At 35.1% G+C, this 25027-nt stretch overlaps 1 protein-coding gene across 5 annotated transcripts in view; it reads right to left on the bottom strand.

Annotated features, from left to right (window-relative positions):
- The window catches only part of LOC141448053 (uncharacterized), a 485150-nt gene that overhangs the window by 362006 nt on the left and 98117 nt on the right, over positions 1-25027 (bottom strand). The window lies entirely within an intron of this gene.

Genomic DNA, 25027 nt, shown 5'->3' with positions numbered 1-25027 from the left:
TGGGAGGTCCTCTGACTGCGAAAAATGTTATTTGTGGCGCAAAGTGAAAAAATAATAATAATTGAAGATTTTAAAGAATGTAGAGAATGTATTATAATTGGGAGAATCAGGATAAATTTGTTTGATCATCAAATAAAAGTAACCATCACATCATTTTAATGTACCCTGTACGCAAGACTTCTTGACCTATGATTGCGGTAAGAATATCTTGCCCAATCTTTGCGTCAAAAATAACATTTTTTGCAGTCAGAGGATCACCCAAAACTTGTATTTCTGGTGGGAAATTAATATTGAAAACCGATCACGAATAGATAAAATTGTAACTTTGGTCATAAATATCTCGACAAATATTAGGGATATCGAAACGGGGTCAACGGCATTTTTCAAATTTTTTTTATTTAGTTTTCATAATCATTGTCAAAATCAGTGGTCCTTATAAAAACCTTAATTAGGTTTTTGCCCGTAACTCCGCCAAAAATGAAGGTATGCTCCCGATGCTTCGGGAGTGGAAAATTTGAAAACTAGACAAAAAAAACATATAGTTTACTTCGTGGGTTTTTCCGAAATTCCGCTTTCCTAAAAAGTTATTAGTGATTGGTGCGTTTTAAATGGATCACCCTGTATATGTATAAAACAGAAAGAGTTATTCAAATTTTGTTGGATTAAATTTACTCAAATATTTTTTATATTTTATTTACTTTATTAGCCATATTTACAACTACAACGGATTTTGCATCAAGTAAATTTGATCATAGTGGTTAAGTTCAAATTAAAGTCACGTAAACCCAGTGTGGATTAGACTCACATCAGTAGATCTCTACGCCATTTCCGCTTTAAGCGACAAGGAGGATTGTCTGGAAGGTTAGGAGAGGAGAGTTGTTGTACGAGAGGCAGTAGGCTGTGAAATTTGTGGTAGCGACGAGACTTTATTAGGTCTGTGACAAAAGGGATGTGAAGCTCAGTGCGTCTCCAAGACTCAATATTAAAGTGGAAGACTCAAATATTAAATTTAAACCGATCTAGCGGAATAATTTTCAGATTATTATTGCTGCCCAATGTTTGTACTTCTTTTTTATTTGATTTGATTTAGGAATCTTCATTTTTTTCAAAGTTTACTCAAACAAAGCAAGAAAGAAATAGAATTCTTAGTGCTTAGTTAATGGTGAAGATGATTAGTACCCAAGATAATTGGTTGAGGCGTTTGGATCAAGTAGATTTGGGGATAACATTAGGGATGAGAGATGTTAAATATATAAAACGACCTCTCCCATCAAACAACCTATGATCCTGAGACAAGCACAGCCATTATTAACAGCAACCCGGGGAAATGTTGCTTTGAAATGGAAAGGGGGGATAAACTAATTCTCATTTTCATTTTCTCTCAGTAGGGAGGGGGAAATAAGTTCCTGACTGACGTAACGGAAGCGGGAAGGGGGAACCGTCGCACATTAGAATACTGACATGCTCTAAGTGCTAAGCGCTAAGAGTGAGAAAATGAGGAAAACTGTTAACTGCGGCGACGTACGTCATCTCTTCCTTCCTTCACTGTGGACTTCCAACAGTCTCCCTACCAAAGATCCCTCTAGAATCCCACCTCTCAGACTGGAGGGTTTTTGCTGGGATTAATGAATACTGTAGGGGGAAACTTGGCATGACACTTGGATGTGGCAGTATGTGCGTGTGTTTGTTGTTTGAATGGGATCAGCTGGCGCTGCTCCTGCAGGACTGGATGGACTGGTAATGGAGGGGTAAGTGTGCAGAATCACCTTCCCCCCCCTTTGCGGTTTATATTTGCATTCATTAGAAACTCCAAGGCTTTCCTGATGTGAAGGGGAAGTCTAATCCTGGCCCACCCCTGGTCTACATGCCACTATATTTATAACTGGGCAAGAGATAGAAAGAGTCTGCAACCTTTCTCCTGTTATCCGGCAATTATCTTACAAGAATATCCACCCTTTAATCAATCTTCTTCCTGCGGGTTACAGACAGGAAATGCACCAAACTAAAGCACACAGTTTAAACACTGGCTGTCCCATTTTTAAGCTGAAATTGGTTGACCAATATTTTTCTAAATTTCTGGTAGGACAGTTGTATAAGGGTTGATCGTCAAAAAAAGTGCACGAAAAAGCTGTAACGTTGAAAAACACCCCAACTTTAACAATTTTTTCCCCCTCTTTTTCTATAAAAGATAAAATTCCCTAATTTTCTTAATAATATAGGGTAGATCCTCCTTTATATTTATAACTAATTTTTTTTTGCAACAACCCAGATCTAATAGATTTCGAGAAAAAAGTTGCTGAAAATGAGCAAAAACGGCTTTTTCAAAAATTGTTCTTGTTCTTCTTCTTGTAATCTTATTTTGTGAACAACGTAGCGCCTAAACGCACAAACCGATTTTCATGAATGAGGTGTCATTCGATTTGGAAGTTTATGTAGATGTGCCTTTTGGGGGTCTCAGAGAGGAGTTAGCCCCAAGTATGTGAGGCCACCTCGAAAATTAAAAATTACTACTAACTATGTAAATCTAAGCCCAATTTTGATCAAATTTGGCAGGATGAAAAAGATAGGACTCCCCCTTACGTAACATTAAAGAGACATTCTGATCTTACACCTGTTAAGTAGAAATATAACAATCGTTTCAAATTATCGACGCGTAAATCGATTTTCATGAAATGATCTATCATTTATGAAATTTAAAATGAAATTAAAAATAACAGATTGACAGATCTGTCGGAAATTCCCTCAGCTTCAAAATGCATGCATTGGTTTTGCAAAAAACTGTATTGTTTTTCCATTTATTAGGCTTAACAATGCAAAAAAAAAAAAACGTTTTTTGACCTGAAAAATTAAAAAAAAAAAAAATCCGCAACGTAAACCGATTTGGTTTTGCAGTGGATTTTGGTTAGTTTTGACCCAAATAATAAGGAGAAAGGAAAATTTTTCATGTTGGTGAACTTTTCAATTAAAATCGTTCTAGGCGAACCGTGATATAAACGGAATACTTCCGACGAAAACAAAAAAAAATAATCTAAAATTTGACACGATAGCAAAACTTCCTTTTACCGAGTATAAATAAAAAAGAAAATATTATATATTGTATTATACAGGGTGTTCAGCATAAGACTACGGTAACTTCGGGAGGCGATTCTGGGCATCATTTGCAACAAAAAATTCCATATAAACTATGGCTCGATTCGGCTCCGTTTTATAGATATTTTTAATTTTATGTTTTTTCAAGGTGTTACTACTTTTTAGCAAAAAGATGTCTATATTTCTTAAACTATTAAAGCTACAGCTATTTTTAATAAGCTCATTAGAAAGAAGGTTAAATTTCCTTTTAAATAAGCTAATTTGTATTGCAAAATAATAATATTAAGTATTTTACTTTGGGGCCCAAACATAAGAAATAGCAAGTTTCTAATTTTTTCCAAAAACTTTGACTTCATTTTTCTCAAAAACATTTTATATGAAAAAACATTGCACTATTCAGGAAAAACATCTACATACAATCACCTTTCGAACGGTATACAATAATTAGGGTTATGTTAAAAATTGACGCAGAAATCTGTTATTAATTGCAAAAAAGTAGGCCTCAAAACAGCGTCGGCATTAAGAAAGGAATTCACCTACCATAAGAATATAGCTGATCAGAATCATCAAATCCAGTACGATTTTTCGCAGACGTATAATTTAATAATTAATTTATTTAAGGACTATATTCAAAAATATAAAATTTACGTTATAAATAATAAAATAAAATAAAAAGAAGAAAAATGAATAAGATGTTAAATGAGTGTTAGGTACCAATTTCAAAAGAAAGGATTTTCGTTTAACTAGTTTAGATTTGTGTGTTATTCTTTAGTTAATTAAAGAAATATGCCAAATAATGTGAATTTCTTATGTTTGGGCCACAAAGTAAAATACTTAATATTATTATTTTGCAATACAAATTAGCTTATTTAAAAGGAAATTTAACCTTCTTTCTAATGAGCTTAATAAAAATAGCTGTAGCTTTAATAGTTTAAGAAATATAGACATCTTTTTGCTAAAAAGTAGTAACACCTTGAAAAAACATAAAATTAAAAATATCTATAAAACGGAGCCGAATCGAGCCATAGTTTATATGGAATTTTTTGTTGCAAATGATGCCTAGAATCGCCTCCCGAAGTTACCGTAGTCTTATGCTCAACACCCTGTATAATGGAGGCTTACAAAATATTTAGAAAATTAATTTTAATATCAACTGGAGTGTAACAGAAGGAGGAAAATCTGGGAAATTTTAATTTTTTTTTTTAAATAGAACAATGAAAAATAAATCGCTTTATCTATGCAAAAAAAAAAAAATTATACAAAAGGGTGAATTTTAATTCAAACATTTACCCTTTTTATCTTACGTTTTTATTATCTATAGTTTCACGGTCTAATTATAACGTTTAATTAATAATATCCCATTAAAATATAAAAAGGTTTTTTCTACTACGAAGGGCGTAAAGAGTCTTTTTTTGCCCTTCATTAGTTGGCGGAAGGGTTGGGAGACTTCGATTTGGTTTTCTGATGGACGAGCTATCACATCTGAACACCCATTCATGAGATGATTCAGACTATGGTGCAAAGTACCCTTTTTTAGTCATTAGAGAAAAAGTTTTGCCACAGCATGATCATCATGCATGACCATAACATGCACTCCGTGACAGAATACCACAAAAATTAATGAGCTAGTGTTTAAAACATTTTCTTCTACTACCAGAAGACCATTACAGTGGTGGACCACAGATCTCTAGCATTATTACGGATTACGGATGGATTTCATGTTCATTGTTTTTTGTTGTTTTTTTTAAATTTTTTTGTAGGGTCTAAAGCTCTACTACGCATAATAGGTGGCTTCAAGGCGCCACGGTAGCCGAGTGGTTAGAGGCGAGACATATAAAGCTAATATGCATTGTGGTGCTGGGTTTGATTCCCGTTCTAGCCTTTGTATTTTATTTAATGGTTAATATGAGAAATTTATAGTAAAGTATGTTAGGCGGTTATATGCTAGACCCGCAAAGCTAAGATGTATTGCGGTACTAGTCTATCCCTTGGATTTTATTTAATGGTTAATAAAAGAAATTTACAGTAAAGTATGTTAGGCGGTTATATGCTAGACCCGCAAAGCTAAGATGTATTGCGGTACTAGTCTATTCCTTGGATTTTATTTAATGGTTAATATGAGAAATTTATAGTAAAGTATGTTAGGCGGTTATATGCTAGACCCGCAAAGCTAAGATGTATTGCGGTACTAGTCTATCCCTTGGATTTTATTTAATGGTTAATATGAGAAATTTATAGTAAAGTATGTTAGGCGGTTATATGCTAGACCTGCAAAGCTAAGATGTATTGCGGTACTAGTCTATCCCTTGGATTTTATTTAATGGTTAATATGAGAAATTTATAGTAAAGTATGTTAGGCGGTTATATGCTAGACCCGCAAAGCTAAGATGTATTGCGGTACTAGTCTATAGTCCTTGGATTTTATTTAATGGTTAATATGAGAAATTTATCGTAAAGTTTGTTAGGCGGTTGTAGGCTAGACCCGTAAACCTAAGATGCATTGCGGTACTAGTCTAGCCCTTTGATTTTATTTAATAGTTAATATGAGGAATTTATAGTAAACTATGTTTGCTAGTCGCCTCCGTCCACGACGCCTAATTTGGTAGTTGGACGCAAAACCCGCCTGAAAAAATAGGCCGTTACTTTACTTTTTACTTTAGGTGGCTAGAAAGGAAAATTGGAATGAAGTGTCGCTCTAGTATTTTTGAACCGTGTGAATTTGTGGTAAGTAGGAGATCACCAGTTCGAATCCCTCATTTGACTACTTTTTATCTGTTCGAAAAAATAATAATAGTAAGTCCCCGTCCACAATCACCTAATTGGACGTTAAGCCTTCCTAAAGAAATGAAACTTGATTAAGCATGCCCAACAATACGGCCTAAAGTACTTCCCTAAATTTAATTAAAAAAAAATCGGCCTATTGTTCAAGCATTCCATTAAAAAAAGAGTAATAATTATCATAATGAACAGGATAATCCCAGTAAATAAGGATTCTTATGATTATTATCCCTCCCCCCCAAAAAAATCTGCTTTTTATCCAAGTGAGATAAAAAATTCCAACTAATTCCTATTCTAAAACACAGAAAGTAGGTAACTCAACCTCTTTTTATATATGTATATTCTTCTCCTTATTTCCAGGACCAAACTCCTTTCTCCAAAGTCAACATAATAAAGAAAAGTAACTAGGAGACACGACCAACAACAAAGAACGGGCTCTGTATTGGCCGGATAGATGGACAGTTAGGGCGGGGGGTGGAGATGAGTTTGGGCGGGCAAAGTTTTTGAAGAAAAGTTTTTTTGACTGGAATATAAGTACTGAAGAAAAAGGGGGGAAAACCCAAGGAAGGACCAAGTGAAGCAGCCTTATTCCTTATACAAATATTTGACTGGTTTTGCCAACTGGAATAGGGAAAATGAAAGAGAGAGGGAGAGAGGAGACTACAAACATTGCATTCTAATCAAGAACTCCATCATCTCTATCCGGACTACCCTGAGTACTTCGTACAATTCTGATTAATACCCTTGGTTCTAAGTTTTGATGACTTGGTCTCAAGTATGAACGCATTAGTTGTTTAGTCATGGATAGTACAAGATTAAGAAGAAGAAGAAGAAGAAGGCAAAATAGAGGAACAAGGAAATGATGAAAGAAAGAGGATACTGAGTGGAAATTAGGGTTGTTCACGGGGGGGGTTGGGGAAGGAAGAAGGAAGTTCTGATCTCGTCCACACCAAGGCACTAAGAAAGGAATACCACAGCTTCTCAAATAAGAGAACCAGAAAATGGAACATTCCACACAGCTCTGGAAGAGGCAATATTCCCCAAATTGGTTTGGGCATCCAACTTTCTATTCTCAAACCGGGCCGACCGGAAACACTCATAGATATCTCTATAACACTTCCCAGTTAAATACAGGCGGGGTATCTTCATTGCTTTCTAAGATTAATTACAGAGAGCCTAAGAGAAATCAAGAGCCAATCAATTTTGATCTCAATACCATTCCAGTGTATAATTTGGTTTCACCCTTCCGACATTTATACAGTGTTTATAAATTTAATTTAAATAAATGAACAGAAATTATATTTAATCATTTCCACTATTGTGAAATTAGGTTTCAATATCGGTCGAGAAATTCATTAAATATTTCTTTATAAGGAAAAGCTTTTCTGTTCTATTTTCCTGCAAAGTTTTCCATTTTTTTTTTTTAAAGAATCTTCAAAACTAAGGAAAAAATGAATAATAAATAATTAAAAACAAAAAATTACTGAAATGAAGCTTAACGCAATTTTTTTAATAAAACTATTTAAATAAATAACAATTTAACAAAAGTGGTCCTATACTGAATTAACTAGGCGCCACGACAGCCGAGCGGTTATAGGCAAAACCCGCAAAGCTAAGATGTATTGTTGGTTTGGTGGGTTCGATTCCCGGGATCTAGGTCTTGGATTTTATTTAATGATTAATATGAGTAATTTATAGTAAAGTATGTTAGGCGGTTATAGGCTAGACCCGCAAAGCTTAGATGTATTGCGGTACTAGCCTAGCCCTTGGATTTTATTTAATGGTTAATATGAGAAATTTAAAGTAAAGTATGTTAGGCTGTTGTAGGCTAGACCCGCAATGCTAAGATGTATTGCGGTACTAGTCTATCCCTTGGATTTTATTTAATGGTTAATATGAGAAATTTATAGTAAAGTATGTTTGCTATTCGCGCCCGTCCACGACACCTAATTTGGTAGTTGGATGTAAAGCCCGCCCTGAAAAAAATGAGGCAATTCCTTTTCTTTACTTTTTACTGAATTAACAAACATTAAGGTACCAAAAAATTTGGAGGCTACTTAAAATTCAGCTTTAAAAAGAAAAATACTTCACTACTTACGAGAAAAAGTTGGTGTTAACTCGTTAAGTAAAACCAAAATCGTAGACTCGAATTCTTGTACCAGCAGGCAGTAACAGGAAAATAAGGAGCTGAAGTAGTGAGGAAATAAAGGGACATTTGGCATTTGGGGTACCAAAAGACCTGTTTGTTGATCAGTGTATTATACTCTTCATATTCTGTCCCATATATTATCAAACAGTAATATACATACACGATTTGTATACACGAAGGGAAAGAAAGGGCAGAGTGTGTGTTTGTGAGAGAAAGAGAAATGACTGAGGGTTAAATGTTAACGCCCTTTGTGACATCACCATAGTGTGCTAATAAATAGTTGCTGACTATAAACGGAATACCAGAGACAGTTAGCTAGCTATTAAACCAACTTACAACGACGGACACATTGTTTTCGGACACAATAAAGGTCTTTCTGAATAACAAGATTATGATCACTTAATTTAAATTATATATTAACACTTTTAGAAATTAACAAAATTATTTCAAACTATTGAAATTTAGTGAAAATTTAGGAGGCATTTAGAAAAACTCAGTAATGAGGTACTTCCGATACTTAAGCAAAGTTCAACAGAAACCACCTTCATACCCCAAATTCCTCAGATCCAATACTACTACCACTTTCAATTTAAACGTCTACAGTTTCCCGTTTAGTTTTGCTACGCCAGACACAAACTCGGAGATGTCACCGAAAAGATCTGAGAGAAAGAGAGAGAAGAATTGGTAGTCTTTGTCTTAAGCAAGCTCTGGGTAAGAGTGGTGGTGGTGGGTGGATTCAACTGGAATCAAAGATCCATCCCATCAGGCATGAGTACAGTGTTCCTAAGCTCTTCTAGGAATATATCCTGTCCTAAATTCTTTTTGTAGAAATTTTCCTCAGAAATGGGCTTCTCTGGCTAAGGATGTTACTTCTCAGGGAGGGAAAAAACCAAGGCGGGAAGAGCTTTACCCAAGAGTGGCTCTCCAGAATTAAGAGTCTGATTAAAAGGACGGGTCTGAAGGGCGAGCTCTAGAGTAGTGGGAGGAGCCACAATAGATCCAAAGAGGTCGCAGAGGCCCTTTTTTAAGGGCCGCCCTATTAAGAATCTTATCTTATCTTCCTCAGAAATTTTTAAAGACTACAACGGAGGAAAGAGGTTTGCTGGCTCCAGAGAGTGGAGATCCCCAATTCTGTTCCTCGAACTTACGAACAGAATTCCTAGATGAGATTGTTTCATAACTTGGTGGTACTACAGGATCTCATACAGCACTTAATGGGGGTGGACAATCGATTTAATTCTCCCCCAAAAAAAAGAGCAAAAATCATTTACAAATTTAAAAAAAAATCCCATTTCAGCATCGCCCGTAGAAGTTCACATATATTTAAAAAATAAAATAAAGTTAATAAAAAACGAATAATAAAATTTATAAAGTATCACTCACAGAAAGTTCCACCAATAGAAACAGAGAAACAGCTTCCTTACCTGAAACAGAGAAAAAGGTAATCTATAATTGTTAAATAGGATCAGAAACTAGGCTGTAAATATTTATTAAATAAATATTCTTATAACAATAATGAATCGTTCAATAATTTAATTTATTTACTGCAAAAATGTGCAACGAATTTACGAAATAATTTACAACAGTAATTTACAAAACGAGATCTTGAAATCGCCAGCTGCAGTTTTGATGTTAAAAGATAGAAATATCTAATAAATAAGCTCAGATAAAAATAACATCAAAGAAAAATTATAGTTCTGCCAGAAATAATGAATCTTTGAGTGGATAATACATTCCAGCTATTTGAAATGGACAATATCTTCTTTGTTACAAAGAATTTCATAAAAGAACAAAATTACTTTGTTCCTTGTGAATAATTTATTAAATTCAAAGTGGGTTTTTTTTATTTGTATTTTTTATTGAATTTCTAGCAACCTAGGGCTGGGTTTTAAATATGGGTTTGTCAAAATGAAACTGCTCTTTCGAAAGAAAGCAACGAAGTTCCCATTAAATTTTCCAGAAAACGTGGGTTAGGCAGTGCTGGAAATTATTACTGATTTTATTCATCAAGTAAAAAAGTAAAGTAATTGCCTATTTTTTCAGGCGGGCTTTACATCCAACTACCAAATTAGGTGTCCGTGGACGGAGGCAACTAAGCAAACATACTTTACTGTAAATTCCTTTTACTAACCATTAAATAAAAATCCAAGGCCTAAAAAGACCGGGAATCGAACCCAAGTACCACCACAATGCATATTAGCTTTGCAAGTCTCGCCTCTTAACCGTGGCTCCTGATTTTATTACATCATAGCAGGTATATTTAATAGCGTATTCCTGATAGCGGTTTTTTACTTTCAACCATCACCAGAAATTTGTTTAATCAGTTTAGTGTGTAGAATTTGACTTCAAACTATGGTTCCGTCGTAAAATAAAAATAATCATTACGAAAAATAATAAGGGAAGGAAATGAGTCAGTTGGTAACACTGTGCATTCAGGTCCTTCCTGGATTCAAGTCCAGGTCTTAGATTTACTTTTTCTCTAATTTGGGAGGCTCAACAGCCTAACCTAGTATTCTACGAGGGTCGTTTGAAATGTCCGTGCAAAGTCAGAGAGATAGCACTACTGGCGCGTATCGAGGTTATGTTTAGTTAGTAGCATCTCTTGGAAGAACACACACCAAGTTTCAGCCAGATCGGTCTATTTCTTTGTGTTTGGCATTCGTTTGAATCGAGGAAGTGAAGTGATTTTCAAAAAAATGGACGAAAAACAATTTCGTGTGTTGATTAAACACTACTTTATGAAAGGCAAAACGCCTCAGGAGACTAAAGAGAAGCTTGATAAACATTATGGTGACTCTGCACCTTCGATTAGAACAGTTTATAAGTGGTTTCAAAATTTTCGGAGTGGCCATATGGGCACAAGTGACGCTGAACGTTCTGGACGCCCTGTTGAGGTTACTACTACAGAAATCATGGATAAAATCCATGATATGGTGATGGATGACAGAAGAGTGAAGGTGCGTGAGATTGCTAGTGCTGTGGGCATCTCGAATGAACGGGTACATAATATTTTGCATCAACATTTGGACATGACGAAGCTATCCGCAAGTTGGGTGCCGCGATTGCTCACGCTTGACCTAAAACGAAATCGTGTGAAGTGTTGCAAGGACGGTTTGCAGCTGTTCCAGAAGAATCCGCAGGACTTTAAGCGTCGTTTCGTCATTGTGGATGAAACATGGATACATCACTACACTCCTGAGGGGGAATCTGCGCCAAAAAAGGCGAAGACCGTTCCTTCGGCCGGAAAGATTATGGCGACTATCTTTTGGGATTCGCAAGGAATAATCCTCATCGACTATCTGGAAAAGGGTAAAACTATTACAGGTGCATATTATTCATCGTTATTGGACCGTTTGAAAACCGAGCTGTAAGAAAAACGCCCACGATTGGCCCACAAAAAAGTCCTTTTCCATCACGACAACGCACCAGCTCACACCTCAGCAGTTGTGGTCGCAAAATTAATGGAAATAGGGTTCCAACTCGTTTCACATCCCCCCCTATTCTCCAGACTTGGCTCCCTCGGACTACTATTTGTTCCCCAATATGAAGAAATGGCTGGCGGGAAAAAGATTTTATTCAAACGAGGAGGTGATTGCAGAAACGAATGGCTATTTTTCAGACTTGGACAAATCCTATTATTCGGAAGGGATCAACAAACTAGAGCAGCGTTGGACGAAGTGTATAAGCCTAAAAGGAGACTATGTTGAAAAATAAAAAAGGTTTACCCCAAAAAATTAAGTAGTTTTTATTTTTGCACGGACTTTTCAAACGACCCTCGTATTTGATAATGTTGTCAGTAGCAACTGATACCGTCCGACGAAGGCTCCTGGCGCTAATGCCCTTAGACGATAACGGGCTTTAAATAAAATAATGATAATAGTAACAACAAGAGAAGGGATAAGCTCAATGAGCACTGGATACAGTAAAGTCTAAAAGAGAAATCAAAAAATACTTCGTAGAACAATAAAATAAAGAAATGCCATTAAAGTGGGTCCTAGCCTATAAAGTCCTATCAATTATCAACTTTCAAAAAAACCTTCAGTGATTTTTGTTACATTTCAGTTCCAGCTACCCACCACCCTGCAGCGCCACTAACGTCAATATATTGTTCTTATTGTCACGATGTCACCCACTAAATTTTGCTCCCTGAATACCATGAAACATTAGCTTATCGCGTGATGTTGATTGCCAATCGATTAGCAAACAACGATATAATCATTGCCAACATGATTTGAAATTAAAAAGGCTTTTCCTTAGAATCCCCAGCGATTTACCCTCCCACAATACGAGGATAGATTATGTCAGCCAATAAAAAAATTGTTTTTTTTTTATTTTTAGTGATTTCTTTTCTTATGGAACTGTTGCAAGATCATGTCAAATTTTCACAAAAACACGCAGAGAGAGAGAGAGAGAGAGGGAGTGAGAGAGGGAGGGAGGTTACTCTCCATTATTTCCGATTTATGGGAGCTTGATATTTCCGGTGAAAACTTTGTAAATCCAAAATTTACCCGTTCGCAGAGATACACTTTTTCTTAATGTTAAGAGAAAATAAAGAAATACAGAATGAACTAAGATACGAAACGTGAGAGAAATCCTGTATGTAAATGCACCAAGATATTACGAGGACAATAATATTAAATGCGGTGACGTTCAGCTGAAAGATCAAAGAGAGCGAAAAAATTGCAAGTACGATTAGAAATATCGAGAGGAATCTGGCGCAACAGCAACAATAAGCGCAGGCGCAAAACAGGCTGATTTAACTTTTGCTCTTATGGCAATACTTTCCTTAAGAGTAGTAAAAGAAAAAGGGAAAATTAAAGTACATAGGAAAATATAGAAACTTAGATAGTAATATAGAGTGTAAATTTAGGGTGTGATTAATATGAAAATGGAAACATTATAGGAACATAAAAGAGGCTGTTCTCACCAGTCACAGTACATATATATTAAGTAAAATGAAGTATATACTAAAATGTAATATGTATATAATGAATAGAAGGGGTGCAGGAGTGGAAGGGCTACAAACAAGTGAGGTGACAGTTATTGCGTGAGATAGGGAGTTTGGCAACTAATAGGAGGGAGCAAAGGTTAAAGGGAGGTGACAGCCTCATGCCCTAAAGCCCTTAAAGTGGACTCTACGAGCACGAGAGGACCCGTCAGTTACAAAATTTGACACTAATAAGGGCATAGCGTGGAACCTCGTTAACTTATATATATATATATATATATATATATATATGTGTATATATGTGCATTGCAGCCACCTCACCCGCACTAAAAGTACCCTAACAAACAAGGCGGACCACACTGTTAAAATAAAAAAAAAAAAGAGAGAGAGATAAAGAGGAATATATATGTATATAACAGGATACAATAAAGTGAAGTACCATACTATCATACAGTACTGTATAGCACCATCACCAGAGTCATGCAAGTTTGTGCATGCACTTAATTGTCAATGGTACAATATTAGGCGTGACACACGCGTCACAATAGTCACAACAATCCAAAACAGGAAAAAAAAATGTAAACATATTCTCACGACCAAAAAAACGTAAATTATTAACAAGGTAGGGACCGTTCTTCGAGTTATAGCTTTCTTATTCCACCCTGAATAATCTAATCGCCTTCCGCACCCCATTGAAATTAACCATATCCGGGCTGTAACCTCTTTCAATATCCGAGCCTTGTCACATAAGTCTGGCACGTATTGAATGACAAGGTAGGTTAGTAAAGGTGTCTATACGGTGTCATTCAGTGGTCTTAAAAGGAATAATGTCCAAACTACAAAAACAAAGGGATAAGAAAAGTTAGTTATATTCCAGGGTGTAAAAGAAGGGAGTATTTTGGATCCCTTATGGTTGAGATTATAAAAGGAGTAAGAGAGAACTACTACATCCGGATGGTTGGGGGGCAAATGCAGATGGCACCCCGACTACAGCTTTGCAGAATCTCATGTTTAATGTGCTTTTTCTTGCTGAGAAGCTAACTGAGAATAAACTTTCAATCGAACGATGAAAACACGAAAAACTAATATATTTATCAACAAGAAATACCTAGGTGGCCGTCTAAATGAAGAAGTAAGAAGGGCATGAATGGGAAATGGCAGAAAATTTTGTCAATACGACCAGGAAAAGTGAATCCCTACCCATTTTAATAAGCTCGAGCTAAACTTGGGATGCTAAAAATGAAGCTAGAAAGCGAAACAAAGCGATGGAGAGGCGAAAGTACAGGGCAAGTAAAGATCAAGGTGTTGAGCCCTCCAATGAAAAGATACATACCACACGTTACACGATCGGTGAAGGCCTTTATATGATAGTAAAGGTGAAGAGAGAAAGAACCGCGGCCTCCTTCGATGACCATGTAAGACATGAACCTTAAGTTTGCAGAGTAGTGGGGATGAAATGTGTTCAAGTAGTTCAAGAGCTTACAATTTTCAGCTAACTTTGGACGGACAAACTACTTTTTCAAATTCAGGGTAAACCTCGAAACGGAATTTGAAACAGATAGAAGAACAAGCAAGCGATAAACTCCAACCAAATTATCTCGCAAGGTAGACTCAACCATATTGTCAATCAACCAAAATGGTCACTTATTTTCAAACGAAACTGGAATGAATTAAAAATATTGGCATTTTTCATTTATAAATTTTGAATTACAAGCTGAAAGAAATATCTTACTCAAAAATTAAAATTATAAAGTTAATCAACTTAAGTAGAACAAGTATTAACTTATTTAACAAATTATAATAACTTTACTTAATTTTTTATTGTTATAAAGTTTTACTCTTTTGTTTTTAAATTAATTTCAACCATTACCATGTAATTTCCATAATTAACCAAGTATCACGTAAATGGAAGTTGCTATTAAACAAGACACACTTGCCGTTAGAGCAAAAAAAATTTGAAGCGCTCCTGTCGGTGATTATAAGAAACTCAAGCGAAAGTTACTAAAATTTACAATTTAAACCATTTTTGAACTCATTACTGACTGAGAAAGTATAATCATTCACAAAAAAAAAAGGAGATTAGATTAAATAATGCCTTCCGAATCTTAATAAATTAATCAAAGTAATTTTGTAAAGTTAAGAATTCATTCACTTAATAATTCACCTCCTCAACATAGCCAAACGACTTCACTAAATAATTTAGCACGAATATTGATTTGAAAATATTTAAATGATTAATGATTGACTTCTTCCAAAATTTTGATGGAAATTTATTATTCAATTCATTTTTAATTAGATCTTACCTTGTTTAAAGTAAATAATAAAAGTTTATCTGGGTCAAAAAGGCCGAGACACACTTTAACTTCTTACACTATTTTAACAATAATTCACAACACTATTTGCACTAAACTTTATTGTCACGAAATACGGATAACTTAAATACAATTCACGTAACAAGATTTCATTTAAAAACTGATTAATATTAATAAAAAAACAAGTTAATACACTGTGTTAATTAGGTAGTAAAAGATGTCCGCCGATAACTTGTGGTTGAGCTGGTGACTAAAGCTCACAGTGTGACCAACTTAACTTTAATAATGGAATTACTATTATTATATAAAAGTATACAACTAATGGAAACACAACTAACCTAACCTCACAACCACATTCTCGCCAAAACACAGCTGTTCTTAGAACTGGTTTCTTATTTAAACTACTGGTTTGTGGGTAATATTTTTACAATTCCTGGGCGTATGTTGTAATAATTAACAAGGCTTCTATTTTTCTTTGGTATTTTACAGTCTCATAAATTATCAAAGGAGATTTTAAACATTGAATAAATTGTAATAAATTTAAAAAATTATTGCATGAACACTCTCATGACTTTCATTTACTGCCATTTATGTATGTACAGTGACTCCCATTAATATTGGGACAGTACATACAGAAGTTAAAAATTGACGAAAATTAAAAGTGGCACCCATTTATTCAAATTTTTATAAATTCATTTCATTTTATAATTACTATTAATTAAATAAAAACTATTTAAATAAGTACATAAAAATGTTTTGGTAGATTAAAAAAAATATATATAATAATAAGTGCAAATTTTACCTCTCATAAGCATTGGGACACTATTATAATTTATAGTTTGTCCAAGGTTTTGCCCGAATATTTATACAATTTGTAAATATATACCTAAGCATACGTATATTCAATATGAAATTAATAATTAAATTAGTTTATATAAATCAAGCCACGTATAACATGTCGCGCAAAAATACAAATACAACGATTGAACAAAGAAAAATTGTAATTTCTTTGCACAAAGACAATAAAAAGTGTTAGAGAGACAGAAAAACTGATCGGACCTAAAACATCTACTGCGTGGAACATCATTCAGCGTTACCAAAAAGAAAAAAGAATTGTTTCAACCCCACAAAAAGGCCGTCCTCAACTGCTCTCTGAGAGAGAGCAGCGTTATATATTAAAAGAATTAGAAAAGATCACCGACTTAGTGCTCCAAAACTTCAATGTGAAATTTTTGACATGTTCAGAGAGCAAAAAAGGAGCAGAAACAGTTCGGAGAGTGCTAAGAAAACTCGACTATCATGGTAGAGTAGCCTGGAAGAATCCTTTTGTCAGTAAGATAAATCGTGTTAAGAGAGTGAAATTTGCCGAAAAATATTTCAATGTAAATAGTGACTTTGGAATGATATACTCTAGCGATGAATCAAAATTTAATATTTTTCAGTCAGATGGAAGGGATATGGTCTAGAGGAAAGCGAATGCTGAACTCGAAAAGAAGAATTTACAGCCAACTTTAAAGGGTTTTAAAGCTGCACCACCGGGTGGAGGTGGGTCAGTTATGGTTTGGGGCTAGATGTCCGCATCAGGATTTGGAGAATTAATGTTTGTTGATGGAGTGATGGACAAAATGGTTTATAGTAATATATTAAAAAATAATTTGAAAAAAAATGCCCAAAAATTGGATATTTTAGGGTCTTCTAAATTCTACCAAGATAACGACCCCAAACCTACGGCTTGGGTGATACGCCAGTGACTGTTATATAATTGCCCAAAAGTATTCCAAACCTCTCCGCTGTCTCCAGGTCTTAATCCCATTGAACATTTATGGCAATATTTAGCTAGTGCTTTAAGTAAACGAGTAATATCTAACAAAAATGAATTAAAACGATGTTTCCTGGAAGAATGGGAAAAAAACACCACCTGAATTAACCAAAAACTTGTTTCACCTATGCCTGATCGTTAGAGGGCTATTGTAAGTCAAAAAGCAATTATTAAATTATTACCAACCAAATATTAAATAGTAGGAGATTTTAAATATTGAACATTTAAACTCTAGCACTTCTGGTGTCCCAATATTTTTGAGAGCTTTATTTTACACTTTTTCAAAAAGTGCTACCCAACAGTTTGGAATTTCATCGATTTATACTTATATATAATTTCCACAGATGTTGCTAATGTAATTTAAAAAAAAAAAAAATTCCAAACTTTTGTCTGTTGTTTTCATTTTCCTTTTAAATCATTTTGTAATAGGTGTCCCAATATTAATGGGAGTCACTGTAACATTTTTGCTAAAAATTTCAGTATTGTACATGCTCACTTTAAAGGAACCATTTTCGTAATAAATAGATTAAAACGGAATAATATATTTTGTAGTTTAGGCCTTCCGGTCAGCCAATTTGACCTCAAATTTGGAATTTAAGTTGAAAAATGTTTGAAGGAAATCGTTGAAGTCGTTTTTTTGTTTTGTTTTTTTTGAGAAAATAAATTCATTAAAATGGAGTTTCCGATAGATTGATTTGTGTCTAAAAGCTTATTGATGGTTTCGATGATGGTCACTAAGGCGAGAATCAAATTTAAACTTGTTTTTGATGGACATTTTTAATCAAAGCTGCCAATTCCTGCGTGTTCAATTGCCACAGAAGTCAAGTATCCTACTTATCATCGTCTCTTTTAGAACGGCTTTACACTCACTCTATTTTTCTTGGAAGATACATCCTTGGCTATTGGCCGGGATAAAAAGGGAGATCTTCTTGGCATATCATTTACTACATCTTCTTCCAAGTTTGTATACAATTACTCCTATTCCCAGCCTGAATTCCCTATTCCTTTATTCTAATCTACCGTTTTTTTGTTTTTTTTTACAAAAAATAATCCTCTTCCCAAAATCCATTTCTTGATCTCTCATCTACGAGAGACTCTTCTATGTTGTAATTCTGATCTTGGCGGGATAAGAAATTAGAAATTCTATTTAATTTCACTTAGAGATTTTATTTTATTGGAAGTCTGGATGTAACAGTTTCAATATTTTCCTGTTTCGTCTTGTTTGGCTTCTTCTAATTTATGTTTTGTTTTGATTTTCTCACACACACACAGAACAATTTTTTGTAAAATTCACTTTTCCGAACCTCAGACGATCTCAAAGCGGATATTTTCAGAGAAACACTCCAAAATTGATAATCAGCAAGATTGCATAGAGACAGAGATAGTGTGGTAACACTGATCAGTAATCCGCTGGTTACTTTTAATAAACAAAAGAACCAATAAAAACAGAAGCCTAACAAAAGGAAAATATTAATATGACAGAATATGCAAATATATTGGCCTGCGTATATGGAAGGTTTTTTTTTTTTTTTTAACTGCCAAAAAGCTGCTAAAAAAGTGGGAGGTCTAAAAGGAAGAGGAAGTAGCAACAAAAATACGTTCAGTCACGATCATATTTAGCCACTAGTCACGCCAAAACATGTTTAAAAAAAAACGCCCATAATGGGTGATGAGTAAACCGCGAGAAAGCTTGTGAACTGAACGTTTCAATATGGTTGGACGCTTTTACTGAATAACCGGGGCGTCAATTATCTGTCAGAGAGAGCAGATGAGAGCAGGCCCTGAGTATTTACTCGTCGAACTCTCGCAGACCTTCTCTAATTTCTCTCCGTAGCCTGAACTCTATTCGTCTATTTCATCCCAATTCATGCAGCAGGGTACTCGACCACTCTCTCTCTCCTTGCGCCTCTCTGGTCCAGAAAGAGAGGCAGTGCTTCGCCTATAGTTTAGTACAAATGGCATATAAGGCATATTAGTGTTAGTAATTCATTGGACAGATGACCAACGAAGCGTTCATAGGAGGGGGAAAAAAACGAACTGCTGAATATGATGCCAAAAACCATATAATATCTTCCGCTTCTCTCTCTCTCACTCTTTGCCATCGCTCTTGCTTTCATTTTCCTTTACACACATCCCCACCATCCCTCTCATAAACGCCCCATCCAAACGTTTTTAATATCTCCCTTAAACTTTTATTAAACGTCCTATTTAATGAAATTTGTTTCAATGAAACAAAATAAACTATAAATTTTACAATATTTTTAGATAAATTTTGAATAGATTTTAAGTTTTCATTGAAAATACCAATTTCTAAGTCTGTAGAAGGTGTGAGCTGATGAAAAAAAATAAGAAGCTCGTTTTGGAATAGATCTTCAGATAACCTGGATTCCGGTAAGTCGAAGGGAAATTTCAGGTCGGTGTGTTGTCCCAGCATAAATAATGAAAACCTTGCGTAAATACTCTCATGACTTCCTGTTAAGGTTCGAACTCATTAATAGTCCTTCAAACTCGGAATATTAGACTTTACGGTTTGTAAAATCGTATAATACACTGAAATTTACCCTTACAAAGACCCAACAAGAAAATTTCCAGATAAGACTAGATGCCATTTTTTTTTTATCGAGAAAATGAACCATCTATTGATTAAAGAGGTATTTCCGTTTTAAGGAATTTTCTTTAAACTTGCTCCCTTTTAACATTATACAAGTTAAACATAACCTTTTACCGGAAGCAATCATAGAAAAACTTTCATTATAAAATATTTACAAATAATTAAACCGTATCTTACCAGAAATTGGAACTTTAGAGGCAATCTATCTACTCACGTATTTGATCGAATTTTCCGAAAAATTATAAAAATTCTTTCCAATATATGTTTTAGATTTAATATAGCTAAGAAGGGGTTGCCAAACCATTTTTGATCAAGGACCCCCCCCCCATATAATTTTCGAAATCTCCATCGACCCCCCCCCCCCCATAAATGTAATTTTCAGTTAATTAAAATAAAGCCATCTATTAGGTACTGTGTTTACACATTTATTTTATGATTTTAAACGTTAAAGAGATCGTATTACTTAACAGTAAGTTTTACTTTGGACTTATTAGTGGAATTATTATTAGCATTATTGTATTAACATGAATTCAGAGTTGAATTAATCGGATTGGAGCTTTAGTCTTGAATTTTTTTAACAATGAAGCCATTATCGTCCCAAATTAATATTTTGCCCAGTGATTCATAACACTACTAGCTATTCATGGAATTCATTTTAAAATTTTAAAATATGTACTTTTTAAAAAATTTAAAATTTAAATTTAGATTTAACAAACTTTATTTATCCTAACCCATATGGTGTCGCATGTCACAGGAAAGGGCATTATATATGCTATAAAATGACACCAATCCCAAGTCTGTAGCTCAATTAGGAAAGCTTCTACAGTAATTCAAAAACACGGGGCTCCCTGTTTTTCACCCCATTTTTAGCAACTTTACATCCCTGTAACTCATAAACCAGTTGACATATCACAGTAAAATTTCATATTTTTCCAAGTCTATACCAATAGTACTCATGTGCCAAATTTCAAAAAAATCCGAAATGGTGAGGTTCAGACCCCGTGTTGATTTGACATGGAATGACCCATTTATTAAAATAATTTTACATTGTGTAACAAATAGTTTTATGAAAAATATCTTAATGTTGAAATTTAAATTACCATAATATTTATTAAATATGTAAAGTACATAACTACAGTATTGCTTCTTAATTAAATGAGATGGGTGTGCCCTGGGTGTTTCTTTGCAAGGTTCCACTATATTGGGTTCGAAATTGTTCTTCCTTCGACCCCCAATCGACCCCCTGGCTCAGATCGACCCCCTACTTTTCTTAAAAAGACCCCTGGGGGTCTATATAGACCACTTTGGCGACGTCTGAGCTAAGATGTATTGAGGTACAGGATTCAATTCCTGGTCTAGGCCTTGTTTTTCTCTTTTTATCTAATAGTTAATATGAAAACTTTAAAATAAAGTACATTTGCTAGTCGCTTCCATCCGCGAGACTTAATTTGGTAGTTGGACGTAAGGCCCTGATAAAAAAAAAAAACGGCTTTACTTAACAGTATTTAAGCAAGGTTAAGTTTTAATGCTGAAATTCCCATTTGAAGTATTTTTGGTTTGGCTTTAATTTAAGGCGCGCCAATATTTGAGGTCATTGGCGCTCGGAGCCTTTTTTTCAGTGCATTTCCGGCCTCCAGACGGCTGCTGTGAAACTGGAAGAATCTAAGAGCCAACAGCTGAATCTCCGCGTGGGAATCCAGTATACGCTTACTCACCAAATCCCTTCAGTACCAATTAGGAGGTAAATATTTTTCAACCAAAGTACCAATTTATTTAGTTTTAGTTTTTCATGATGCGTTTTTGTGACAGAAAATTAGTTATGGGAAAAGAAGGAAAGTACTGAAAGAGAAACTTTCTGGGGTTTTCCCACATCAGCTGAGAAAAGTTTTGTTGATGTATTAGTATTATGTAGTGTAGTGCTTTGTATGTGTGCATAAAGAGAGAAGATTGTATGAGAATTTAATGATTTTAGTTGGCTTGTTGTTGTTGTTGTTGTTTTAGTAAAGGTTTTTCCGAATCCGCAAGCTTGCGGCTAAAAAGGGATGGACGACCGGCCGGAACAACTGTTCAAAACAGACTGGAGGTGAACATACTAGAGGACGTAAAGGGATTTTAAAGGGAAAGAAAGGTGGTTCACAGACTCCCAGCGAACTGTATCTAGTGTTGTTTCTAATGGCAACGGAACTTCTCTCTCTTTCCTCGTACAGATTCAATGCAATAAATTTAAATTCATTCTTTCCTCTCTCTGGTCACTTCTAAATAAATAATCTAAATTTAATCCCAATAGAGATTTTGAATTTTTAACGCAAATGTTACTCGTTTAAAATAAGACTCGAGACGAAAGAGTCGTTTTTACTGAATCGGTTTGTCTCTGTGTGAGTATCTGTCATAATTCAAAAACGGGAAATGGCCAAACTGTCCAATTAAACATTCCCTTTTTTGACGTGAATACGTCTTTAAATTTGCTATCATATGGAGGCAATCCAAAAAACCTAATGATAACCAAATCGGGGGATACAGTTTGGCATTATAGTTTCGAATCTATCGTCTACATCCAAAATTAAATTAGACCACTGGATAGCCAAAGGATCAAAGAATTCATTACGATAAGCGAGGACTGTGATGCATCGCGCGCGGTGGAGGAGGAAGCGCCGCCATTTTGAGATCATTTTGCTGCGTATCGAGATTTGCAATTAGTATAACTTTTGACTCGGAGAAGCTACGATGTTCGTTTAAGTTTTAATCGTCAGCTGTCGCCACAATCTGTCGATTGTGTATAAAACATTAGTGCAAAATAGTGACTGTGAATATAATAAGGTATTAGAATAAAAAAATATTATCAAAAATATATAATATCCGTCTATATGCGTCGAAAAGCCAAAACCAAATTCAGAGATCGTATACGATTTGAAAGGGTTTCTCAAGAACAATCGAATGGTAATAATAAAACACCATATGACCGAGTCAAGCTGTGCCGGGAACGTAAAAGAATGGATGCGGCCGAGGCGGTTCAACGACGGTGTCAGTACAACTGCAACTGGGGGCGGTTGAAATTATGCAAGTGGATGATGGAAATCGCTTCTACATCGACAACGGAGTGTATAGGCATAGATTGTGTTCGATCGTCGATTATGAAGACACATTATTTCATCCTAAATACCTAAATAAAAATATTTTATATTAAAAATATAACCCGTTACGTAAACATATTCACGTACAACACACGGCCGTGTCCATGACACAGTCGCACGTTTTTTTTTGGTAACCTGAATAGACTCGTTAATAATATTTTGGACCCCACTGCACGCTTTCGGCTAAGGGGAGGAACGCTCTGCCAACATGCATGTAATATTTACAGTGCATTATCATTAGCATCCCCGTACAGTGCTCGGCAGCAAATTCCCTAAGTCTGGGTCAAACGTGATATTATGTCAAAAAGAATAAGTAATGCATTCTTAATAAATAATAATATTGCAAAATAAGATATATATTTTTTAATTTAAGGCGTGAGCTTTTTTCCAGTGCTCTGCCAGCCTCCAGACACCGTTCTCTCGTGAGCTGTAAGAAGCGGAGAGAATCTAAGAGCCAGCAGCTGTATCTCCGAGTTAGAATCCAGTAAAGGATAACCATTGAGCTATACCCTTCCAGGATTATTTAAATTTTATTATTATTATTATTAAAATTCTTTACATCATGAAAACATAATTTATTTATGCAAGCATTCTTAGGCGGGGAATGGGGGGGGGAGCGCTGTTGGAATAAATAAGGAGTTTGAAAAAGATGGAATTACGCAATATACAAAAAAAATTGAGTAGATGGGGGCCAGTATCTAAGGAGATAATTATCTCCCAAGGGAGGTAAACTTTAGAAAAGTGTAGGAATATTTTAGAAGGAGTTGATGGAATGTATTGAAGAGAATCTTTTAGATTGGGAAGGAAACGGGGTGGTGGGTGGGGGTGGAATGGAAGAAGGAAGGAGCTAGATGTTTACAGGAAAGTTGTGAAGGCGGATACGAAGAGGAGGAGGGTGTGCTAGCTTCTCAGGAGTTTGACTGAATGGCGATTTAAAGAAGAGGGAATGGGGTGGATTGATTGGATGATGGTTAAGAACTGGGAATTGAAAACAGGAAGGAAAAGTTGTAAAAGTGCGTCTTATTATTATTATAAATATTCCATTTTCCGTTTTTCATGAGGTACTTTTGCTTAAGAGTGAAGTTTATTAAATAAAGTTTTTGAAAATTCTGAGAATTTATTTACTTATTTGTTTCATTAAACCATTTTGAAAAATTGTAAATAATAAATTTGAGCTTTTTAATGGCGTACTTTCAGGCTATAAATCTTAAATTATTTGTTCCTGTCTTAAAATATTTAAAATTTTATAAAATTTCTGGAAATTTTCCAGTGTAAAAGTCTGGGTAGTCCGGATGTTAAGCCAAAGTTTAGGTTTCCTAAAGAAAAGCGCTCTAAACTTCTGGTCTTTTACGAATATCGTGATTTTTCTCTATGACGCACACATTTATCGTCACTCCAACACTAGATCACTCGATAAGTGACAATGATAAATTTGTCAATGATAAATCCAGAGTGTTGCCCGTTTCATATATAGAGTGTTGCTCTTCCATATTTCCAAGTCTTCTTCGAAGATACATTAAACAAAAAAAATAAGATAAATAAAGATATCTGGAGGGTATTACTTCTCCAGCCGACTTGGCGGAGCTAAAAACCAAGCAAGATACACAAGACTCTCTAGACTCCCCTGGGGACCTCCAAAGTGTGTATTTAGCTTCCCCCTATATATCCCCAGGTAATGATTCTTCCCACTTTTAGCGTGTAGATCTTTGAACATAACTATTTCGATAACAACTTGGTTAGAATAATTGCCGCTTAGATCATGTTTATCGTTAATCACTTTTCCTAGTCTTAATCCAAGGTGTATAATACGATTCATGCCGAAAGATGGACGACTCAAGAGACTTGAGAAAAACCTCCAAAACCCTGAGCGCCCAGTGGGCTTGAAAGGGACATTTAACTTCCATGGACTGCCTGACGTAATTTAGGGATTAATAGAGAAGATCAGGCGCCACGGTAGCCGAGATGGTTAAGAGGCGAGACCTGCAAGGCTGATATGCGTTGTGGTACTGGGTTCGATTCCCGGTCTTAGCCTTGGATTTTATTTAATGGTTAAATGAGAAACAGTAAAGTACGTTTGCTAGTCGCCTCCGTCCACGACACCTAGTAAATGGTAGTTGGACGTTAGGCCACGCCTGAAAAAATAGGCGATTACTTTACTTTACTTTACTTTTAGAGAAGATCTATCCTCT

The sequence above is a fragment of the Rhodnius prolixus genome, unplaced genomic scaffold (genome assembly GCF_049639745.1).
Source record: "Rhodnius prolixus isolate KJV_2025 unplaced genomic scaffold, Rpr scaffold_13, whole genome shotgun sequence".
Lineage (NCBI taxonomy): Eukaryota > Metazoa > Arthropoda > Insecta > Hemiptera > Reduviidae > Rhodnius > Rhodnius prolixus.
This window is presented reverse-complemented; position numbering and strand designations above follow the sequence as displayed.